Source organism: Amblyomma mixtum, chromosome 3, assembly GCF_055824585.1.
Source record: "Amblyomma mixtum isolate Tamu chromosome 3, ASM5582458v1, whole genome shotgun sequence".
Lineage (NCBI taxonomy): Eukaryota > Metazoa > Arthropoda > Arachnida > Ixodida > Ixodidae > Amblyomma > Amblyomma mixtum.
The window spans coordinates 132,943,268-132,953,170 of NC_143014.1; the positions used below are offsets into that span (position 1 = coordinate 132,943,268).

At 44.8% G+C, this 9,903-nt stretch overlaps 1 protein-coding gene across 1 annotated transcript in view; it reads right to left on the bottom strand.

The window, feature by feature from the left end:
• The window catches only part of LOC149351979 (dopamine beta-hydroxylase-like), a 66,148-nt gene extending 60,779 nt beyond the window's left edge, over positions 1–5,369 (bottom strand). The window contains exon 1 of the mRNA XM_089577104.1: positions 5,180–5,369. The gene's annotated coding sequence lies outside the window, so the exon portion shown is untranslated. The remainder of the gene's footprint in view (positions 1–5,179) is intronic.
• Between the last annotated feature and the right edge of the window lie 4,534 nt (positions 5,370–9,903).

Here is a 9,903-nt window from a genome sequence, read left to right on the forward strand (position 1 = left end):
ACGAATTCCAGCGACATTTTTGCCTGTCCAAAAAATCGGTACGATGGTTGTGTAAATAGTTAGGCGACGACCCACGCCTGCGGAGAGTGAGTACCGGGCTTCATTCGCTTTCGGTCGAAGAGCAAGTCCTCTGCGCCCTCCGGTTCTTCGCGACCGGGAGCTTCCAGGGGAGCGTCGGCGCAGACCACTTTATTGGACGCCAATAAAGCACTGTGAGCCGCTGTGTGAGGGACGTCTCCGACGCGCTTATCGACGCGGCTGTGCAGAAGCGGTGGCTCGCTTTGCCCACGACTGCGGCCGAGCGTGCGTATGCTGAGGAGCGTTTCCTTCTGCGCGGCGGCATCACAGACGTCGTGGGATGTGTCCACGGGACCTACATTGGCGTAAAGGCCCCTTCGAAGTCCAGCCCTGACATGGTGAAGGCCAACTATTTCACGAGGAAGGCACATTATGCATTGAACATTGCAATCAGTAAAAGATAATTGTTCTCGCTAAGTCCTTTGGGCTACTCTGCAGCACAGTGCCAAAGTCGGTCCCAGACTCTTTTGGCGAAGACTGGATCAGCCGCTAACCGGTTCCACAGAACAATTCATAACATGCTAGGTACCTTAAGGGAGGCCCACAAAAAAAAGTGGGCTCCTCGGCGACGGCGAAATCGAAAGTTGCAGATGGCCACTTGTTAATCGGGCCACTGCAGAGCACTCACCACTGTGCTAATTAATTAAATCCGACGAATGAATGTCATCTTTCGCACAAGCCTCTCACTTGCATCTAAAAAGTATAGTCACAATGCTGCAGAATCGGGAAGATAACCGCCACTGCTGACCAAAAGTTGGTACGAGCTCATTGACCACGAATTTCGGACAGCTCACATTAACGCGGTATGCATGAAATGAACAGATGCATGCAGCTCATTTCAGAACACGGCATAATATTCAAGCGATTCTGAACAAAACGAGTTTTCTCATTCAAGTCACGCGAAATTCAACTTGCGATGAAAAAAAAATGTGAAATAAAAAACTTTCGCCATGCGGGATTTGAACCCACGCGCTCCCATTGCCTGTCGACTCTCCGGAGCGACGCGTTAGACCACACGGCCACAGAACAGCGCGGAGTGCAACACCTCTCTATTTTTTTTTTTGCGGACTACTTCCGTAGCGTTGCACATGTACCTCGTCGCCATTGGCGGTCAGCTGATGACGGGCGTTGGTAGCGTTCCCTCGCGGTACAAAGCAAAATTTAATAATGCATAAATAACTCCAAAGCGCTTTAAATCCAAATCTTGCACACTATAAAATGCTTATAAAGGTGTATTAAGTGCATTATAAAATTCAACAAACCTCGTTTGTCGAATTGCACACGCAGTGCACTTGGTGGAGCGACACACAAATGAAAAATGCACCGGCGGTTGGCTCACGTGACCCGTTCTTTGTAGACCGCCCAAGAAGCCGATGAGGTGGCGCCGATGTGATGATAAAGCACGGAATATATCCAGATAACCCAATGAAGTTGGAGGCGTGACGAGGGTTGGATTTTGTCTTGCTACCATTAGTTCACTCATCTGAGGGCGTCGCCAGAGCTCGGGAAGATTCCGAGTTTCAGCAAACTCGGGCCTTCCAGCATAGCGCCCCAGGACGAATTTTTCTTTAACTACGAAGTTTCTGAGGAAGCTCTATAGCTTTCCTTTGTAGCCGTGTGGCTGCGCTTGGGAGGACGCCAATGAATAATTACTCTCTTGTTATAAATATACTCCACCTTAGGGGATCCCCCTAAATATCTGACCAGTACCAAAACGTCTGACCAATTTATAGAGAAGCATATCTCGGAAGCATATGCCTCGTCCTGTGCACACGCAAAGCCCCGTCAAGGACAGCGCTCCAGGGAAAAGCTGATTTCGTTCTCTGAGACGCGTCTTGGGAAGCTGAAGTAGCACCGCTGTCACGTGGAAGCTTTTAGATTCTGCGAGTTATCGGTAGAAAAGAAAGGAGAAAAAAGAAAACCTACTTTACGTAAGCGGTACCTTTTACGCAAGTGGTACATTTCTATTTGATGCACGGTGGATATCAGCTTGAAGTAATTACCGGAATCAATTCGTTTTATTCAGTGACTAATACTGACACACTTTAGCCAGACTTTGGAGTCCTCGAAGACTCATTGCTTGAAACCCTTTTATTCCAGTTACACATTAATAATATTATGCAAGACGTTCCCGAGAAAATTATTTGTATCTTGATGACTGCGTTCATTATAATTTCTACAAGTGCTTCGTCTACATAATTTCTACAAGTGCTAATTTCTACAAGTGGTACACAATTTGGAACAATCCATTTTATAGAGTTATCACTCGGCGTGGCAGTTGAAAAGTGCCTGCTAACTTTGAAAAACGATGTTTGTGACAATTATCCTAAAACAAAGCGCCCTTAAAATTTTCATATTCCTCTAACCAATATTTCTTCAGGGAGGTGTCTCTATATCTAAGGCTGCCGATTTCGAATAATATTCATTACAATTCATTGGAAATAACTTGTAGGTTAAGCGATATTTAGTGGTAACACTAAATTGTAAAAGCTATATTAAGGTAGCGGCAAACGCCGCCTCTGCCTCGGGCTCTATGTCACTTTTTAATACAGAGAATTAAGCAACAATCCACACGAATGACTGTGTACGATGGGTTTCATCTCACGTGCTGCACTGTTCTAGATACTTGTTGTGGGTGGCTGATCCGTGGTCACTACAGTTAGCTACACACGAAAATGGATGATAATTTGCGTATCTGGAGCTTTCCCGTATACGTGAAATGCATGTGATAAAGGGTCTCCTGGACAAAGCCTTACGTGCGAAGGATACCTTTGAACGATGAGACAAGCTGTATCAGAAGGCCCGGGATTAACTTGAACCTCCTGGCATTCCTTAACATGTACTGAAACCTCACAATGCTGGATTTTTTTGAATCGAAAGCTTCACTACGTGACCTCGGGCTTCAATCGCGAACCGTGCAAATTTGACCTTCAGCTGAGTTAGAGGTCAAACCATAGTAGGGCCATGGTGCATAGCCGGGCGCTACACCAAGGTGGTCGATAGGCTTAACGGTCAGACCAAAGTTGAGGTTGGCCCACCCCAATCTCAAGGTCCAGTCAAGGTCAAAGTCAGACATATGGGTGGTCACTTGAGTGATGTCATAAGTGACGTCATAGTATGACGTTATGAGGTGACCTCATGATGTGACGTCATGGGCCAGCCACGTGTGCTCGCGGCGGCTATATGAGCGTGCCGCTGCCGTGTCTCGGCGGCAGTTGGCAATGGATGAAGAGCCGGAGCACCCAGCCGTTGTCGGCTCGCCAGGCTTAAGAAGAGGAAGCATGCAGCAGATACCGACGAGGAGCGTGAACAACGTTTTGAAGTTTTCGCTTACACACCAGTTTTAAGCCAAGTTAAGCCATCAGCAAATTTTTTCATTCACAAGTAATGAAATGCGGCAGCCGATTTCACGATTCCGCAGTCAGAAGCAGAAAGCTTTAGTGTCAGTGGTCAAACGGCATCTGGACATGTACTGAGTGAGGCTCCGCAGAAGGACATCATTAGCCCCCCGTTGCTCCAACAGCACAGCGAGTACAGTGATGTTCGGATGAAAGAGTTTTTATTGAAAGTTTTCAAGCAACCTCCTACCAGAACCTGAAATAATAATTACTGACCTTTGATAGCAATCGCTTGCAAGGCGACTGCAACGTAAACACCAAAAAGAGGTATTAAAAAGCCAAAACATGTAGGTATATTATCTAAGTTCTTGAGCGGAATGCAAATAAAAGAAATTAAATCCACGTAGCTGATGCACGAAGCATCAAGCAACACCTTTTAAAGAAATACTGCTGCATACAAGTCCTCTTGTCTCAATCAAGCTGTGCAAAGTCAGGATGAAATTATTTCGTCAAGTGATTTGACGCAACGGTTTTTGAAAATGCACACACCATAGAAAGCACAAAGCACATCTGCTCGGAACAATTTTTGCGCATGCTGACTCTTCTGTCACGTTCGGAGGACGTTTGCGAGCGCACGTATTTCCATGTAATATATCCATAAGCATTTTACCTGCTGTTATTTCACCCACATGCCAAGACAGTTTAAGTTCCGCAAAAAACATTGATGTAGGTCGCTGAACCAAGCATTTTTTTGTATTTAACGCATGAAATCTCCCGTTTGGCCTCTCAAAGGTGCAGTTGTCGTATGCGGTGGAAAATGTTTTCGTTTTTCGTATATAGGGAGCGCCTTCTGTGGGTCTTTTAGTGTGAAAGCACTGCTTCATAAGGTCCGATCGGCTTCATACGCCGCTCGGACACAGCGAACACATCATCGTTCACTCCTCGATTTCATTAGATCAGCGAACCTTTTCTCATTTAATTAAGCCTCCTAGTCATCTATCATTACATACCGTTCTGTGCCCTGAGGCAATAAACATATCTTAAAAAAATCGGCTAATCGAGCTTGTGTGAAGCTTAACTCCTCTTGCACTGCGCATCACACAACGCTATTTTAATCGTCTTCCATCTGCGGCGCGAATAAAGAAGACCAAGCAAAGGAAAGCACGCCACGATGGAAAGCGAGCCGGGTCCGTCTAACGCATCGGAGAAGGAGTTGCGCCGACAACGCCGCATTGATGCACAGCGAGAAAGAAGACGATCTCAATGTGAATCTACAGATCCCGAGGACGTGGCTAAACGTAATGAAGAACTTGCGAATAAGAGACTGGAAGCGTCGGGCCGCGTCAGCGTCCGAAACACCGGCACAGCGGGCCGTTCGCCTTGAGGAACAGCGAAATCGAAAACGGGCAACACAAGAGTTACTGCATGAACAGTACCACCAACGTCTCACCGAACTACTACTACTACTACTTTTACTAGCGCTATAATACTGGTACTACTTCTAGTACTACCATTATTACGATTAATGTGCTTTTGCACAATATTTCGTGCTTAGCAGTGCTAAACCGGCCGAAAATTTTTTTTTCAAATATGCTACAAAAATCAACATAAGCTACGCAGAGATAAGCTACAAACGTCTGGGAGGGCCACAAGTGCAAACAACGAAGATCGGCGGGATCTAATCTTAAGATACTAGCTTACAGCCATGATTAATTGTTTTAGCAGATAAAGAAAAGCAAGAAAAGTACGGCAAGAAAACATACCGTGACCGACGAAATTCCGCTCGAAACTTGTCTCACTCGAGTCTTCCAAAATATGCAAGGCCTTCCGTCTCGTTTGCTGAGTTAAGCTAATACAGTGCCTGTCTCAACAGAGTAGTCGGGACCAGTACTCGCCAGAACGCTGGAACGAGAGCGCGGGCACACCCTTGGTCAGTTGGCATGAGACGGCGTCTCTCGCTTAGGGGCCTCTAGTGAAACCGCGATTAGTGATGGGGAGTACAGGCTTTTCGGATGGGTTAGACACGTGAGACGCCAATGAACGATGATCAGGGGCGGAGCTCCGGAAACTTCTTCGTTCCAATGGGAGGGCTCAAAGCGGCCAGCGGTGGCGTTGGCGGCTGTGCCCTTCGTTCGAGCTCGGTCACCGTCCGCTCTTAGCTCCCTCCCGTCTGCAACCCCTCATTCCCACCTCTTTTTATACTTCCAGCTGGTATAGAAGTCAAGGCAGCCGGCGTATATGGCAACGGAGGAGAAAAAAAAAAGAACTAAGATATAGACAGGAGGCAATGGTATGAAAGGATTATAGCCGGGGTACGCAGTTAATAAAACGGTGCATGAATGACCCCGTCCGATTCTAGGCAGCCCCCTTCCTTTCCCCATACCTTATGAATGCGCCAGCAGAGCGTAATATGAACTCCGTCGTCGTAGCCCCCCACCCCCAACTTTCCCTTATATGAGCTCGGGTTGAATTCCTTTGTCATACCGCACTTTCAGGGCACGCTCGAGAAAAATGAAAGCGGTTAGAGTAAAAGAGAGAAAAAGCGACGATGTTCCAGTAAGAAGAAGAGGCATAAATGGCAAACTTTAGAACGGCACTTTCAATGCATGAAACGACTGCGGTGTTTGTTTCTTTGAGTACAAAGCACAAATTGGGGTTTCACTCAGCAGAAAAACGAGGACACTTGGTGCAACGGAAGCCTGAAACCGGATATAAATCGGCGATTGCGAATCCTTGGTGCGAAAGAACATATTCTTACATGCAAAAGAACTTGGTACAAAAGAACAGAACAAGTGGTTCTGTTGACCCCGTTACTACATCAAAAGTGTGGGAGCCAAAATTTGCGTCATAGGCCACAGCTCATGAGTGAAAGGCCGTGGCCACAGAACCGGTGTCCCAACGACGACACTGTCTGCTCATTTTGAACCAGCGTAACTCAGACCTTTTGCTGCTCGCTTGGTGCGAATATCTCCGAGAGGAGCTATAGTTTTTATCTTATTAACGACAAATGAATATTGTTGTAAAGATATACGCATTTCACACATTTTACGACGGTCTATCGCTAGCCACTTCTGCATGACCTTTGCGGCAAATTACACCTTTGTTTTAAATATATCATACTTCTGGGATTTGGATCCGTAGCTCTCGTTTCTCGTCGTCTCTTAGCGGCCTACTCTGCTGCATATTTAGGTTTGAGCATCTTGCAAACAGAAACTAGATCTCCGACAGGCCAGAGACTTCAGGCAGCCGCTGCTGTGAATCAATGCTACGATGTCTTGCGACGCAAACCAGTGTGTGTATATATATATATATATATATATATATATATATATATATATATATATATATAGGGGAGGGGTGAGGGGCTCGTTATAAATATGAGAGAAGCCAACAGCCACAGAAACCACGGGGCACAGGGGATTTTTTAATTTATTTATTTTGTGGTGTTGATCAATTTAGAATATTACTGAATATGTTATCACTTAAAGCTAATTTATTAGAAAAACAGAAGAAAAAACAACCACATGCCGCCGGTGGGATCCGAACCCACGACCTTAGGTTAGGTTACTTGTAAACATAAATACCCCCGAAAGCAGAAGAATTGACAGCCGTCGCCGTAGCTCAGAGGTAGAGCACCGGACGCGTAATTCAGAGGTCGTGGGTTCGGATCCCACCGGCGGCATGTGGTTGTTTTTTCTTCTGTTTTTCTAATAAATTAGCTTTAAGTGATAACATATTCAGTAATATTCTAAATTGATCAACACCACAAAATAAATAAATTAAAAAATCCCCTGTGCCCCGTGGTTTCTGTGGCTGTTGGCTTCTCTCATATATATATATATATATATATATATATGGTTTGGTTTATTGGGGTTTAACGTCCCGAAGCAACTGAGGCATGAGGGACGCCGTAGTGAAGGGCTACGGAAATTTCGATCACCTGGGGTTCTTTAACGTGCACTGACATCGCACAGCACACGGGCCTCTAGAATTTCGCCTTCATCGAAATTCGGCCGCCGCGGCAGGGATCGAACCCGCGTCTTTCGGGTCAGCAGCCGAGCGCCGTAACCACTGAGCCACCGCGGTGGGTATATATATATAACAAGGCTACTCGGCGCTGGGACGTTACCAGGCTGCCAGAAGCTGGGGCTGTCAAACTGACGAGGATGAAGACTGCTGGTATTGCACTCTTAACGCGATGGTACCGACATTTGTCGGACAACTTTTTGTTTGCTTCAACATAATTTGAGAGGTGTTTGGCAATCGAGTTTTATTGCGGCCACGCGTTTTTTTTCTCATGTATAAGGCGCCTCGGTGTGCCTGAATGTTGTTCAGAAGGTCATCGAACGTAAAACCGTGAGTTTTTGCTTTTGGCTTAAGTATGGTGGCGGTTACCTAAAATACCTGCTCACTATTACGTAATATAGTTTACTAGTGCTGAAATTTTTAACCAACTTTGGCATTCGGACGACATGTGGAAAAATTCAGTGCAAATATTTGCAGAAATCGAAAAACACCACAAAAATTCTAGAGAACGTTCATGACAAAAAAAAGTAGTGGGAGGCCGTCTGTTGTCACTGACGATCTTCGCTAAATCGAAGATGAAATTCATTTGAATAGGCGTGTGTCAAAACGAGAGTGGTCCAAACTAGGCCCCGAGGAGTCAGTGAAGTTGATTCATGAAGCCGTACTAGAAGAACGAGGGCACAAGATGTTGTGCGCAAAGTGGGTGCCCAAAATTCTGACCGACGAGCCTCGAACGAAAAGGATGTGTTACACGCTGAACTTTCTCACGCGCTATGGACATGAAGGAGACAACACTTGTGCATAATATAGGCGGTGCGGAGGTATGCGCAAAAAAAGAACCAGATTCATAACACTGTAGCCGGAAGCCGGATTAGTTGGGGCATAATTCGTGTTCGGCCGACAGCCCTGATCTACCCTGTCACTATTTCAGGAAAGAGAAAGTGTTAGGCTCCAGCCACTCGTGGCCACACCAACTCTGCCATTTCGAGCACGATACAATGGGAAGAGAGACAAGGAGCGGTCAGCGTCTGCCTCCTGAGAACAAAGTGATCCCCTTGTACTCTTCGTTTCTCGTACAAAACAATATTTTTCTCTTTCTTGTTGCTCTACACATTCGTTGCTCGAGAGCATTGTTAGACTTTTCTGGAATATAGCTCTCTATATGATGCTATATGACGAAGGAGATGAACAAAGTGGTGCGTCACCGATGGCGGTTCAATCAGCTGCTGAGCGCTCTTTAAAGGTGTAGGGCAGTGTTAGTAGCTTTCCCTACAAATTTTTAACCCTTGGAAGACAGCGGGAGTTATTGTGACCCACTTGCATAAACTGCCTGCAAGCGGACAACGTGCATTTTGTACCATATTTTTGCATGCTGGTCTCTACCGAGCAATCAAACAGACTGTTCAGCTTGTAATTGTTTTTTTGTTGTAGGCCTTATTGATTTCTTTGCGTTTTTACAAACGCGGGTGTGCAGTTTTACGCGGCCCATTCTCGCTAGAAAAATGGAAATTTAAAAACTTTTTTAAAAGTTTATTTGATCCATCTGCCTCATAATACTTCCTGAAGCAATTCTGAAACCGATTGCAAGTTTTTTTAAACGCCTATAAAACTCAGGCACGAATACTACCACATTCGATCTTTTACTAAGTAAATGCTGCAAATGTCTTCCAATTTTTTCTAAAAAAACAGGGGTTGAAAAACCTTGAAATTGATGTCATTCAATTTTCAGATACATTCTTATTAGACTTTTACAATTCGTATGAATGCCTGTTGTGAGACGTGCATAGAGCTTCCGCCTTATGCAATTAAATACAAGTTTGACGAAATACATTCTCTTCAGGGCAACAGTTGTAAAAGTTCCCGGTAATCTAAACATAAATTTTCAAAATACTCAACTGCAACAGTGTTCAGCAATTCGTTTCCTGTATTTTTTTTTGTTTCAAGAAAACTTACCTTGGTATTTTCATGTCGATCATATTCCTAGTGATCTTTGTCGGGCTGTGCGATATTGTCTTCGGATGAACATAACACGACAAACACATTATTCACTGCAACATTCTCGTTTAAGCTACTGTTCTCTTGTATGGTTAACAACGACGCAAACAAATTTAAATTCTCTTCTTGCTGTTTAAAAGTGGGCGATGCGGGCTATCGGCAACTTACAACTATCACAGAGCAGCAGACCTTTATTTAGCTCTTACAGTATATTAGAAATAAGTGAACTGCACATACATAAACTAAATCTGAAAATATAGCTCCAGTGCAAACTAGATAAAATGGCCTTCGAAACCACGTATCATACTAAGAGCCCATAGGAAGTTTAATAAAAAATTATAAATTGGTGGAACACCTCATACACGGAGAAATTATTATTTTCAGAGGTTGGGATGGCAAATTCCTGAATTATTTTATCATCACCCCATTAATATGGTTCTTGCACATAACAACCGCTCTACGCGTA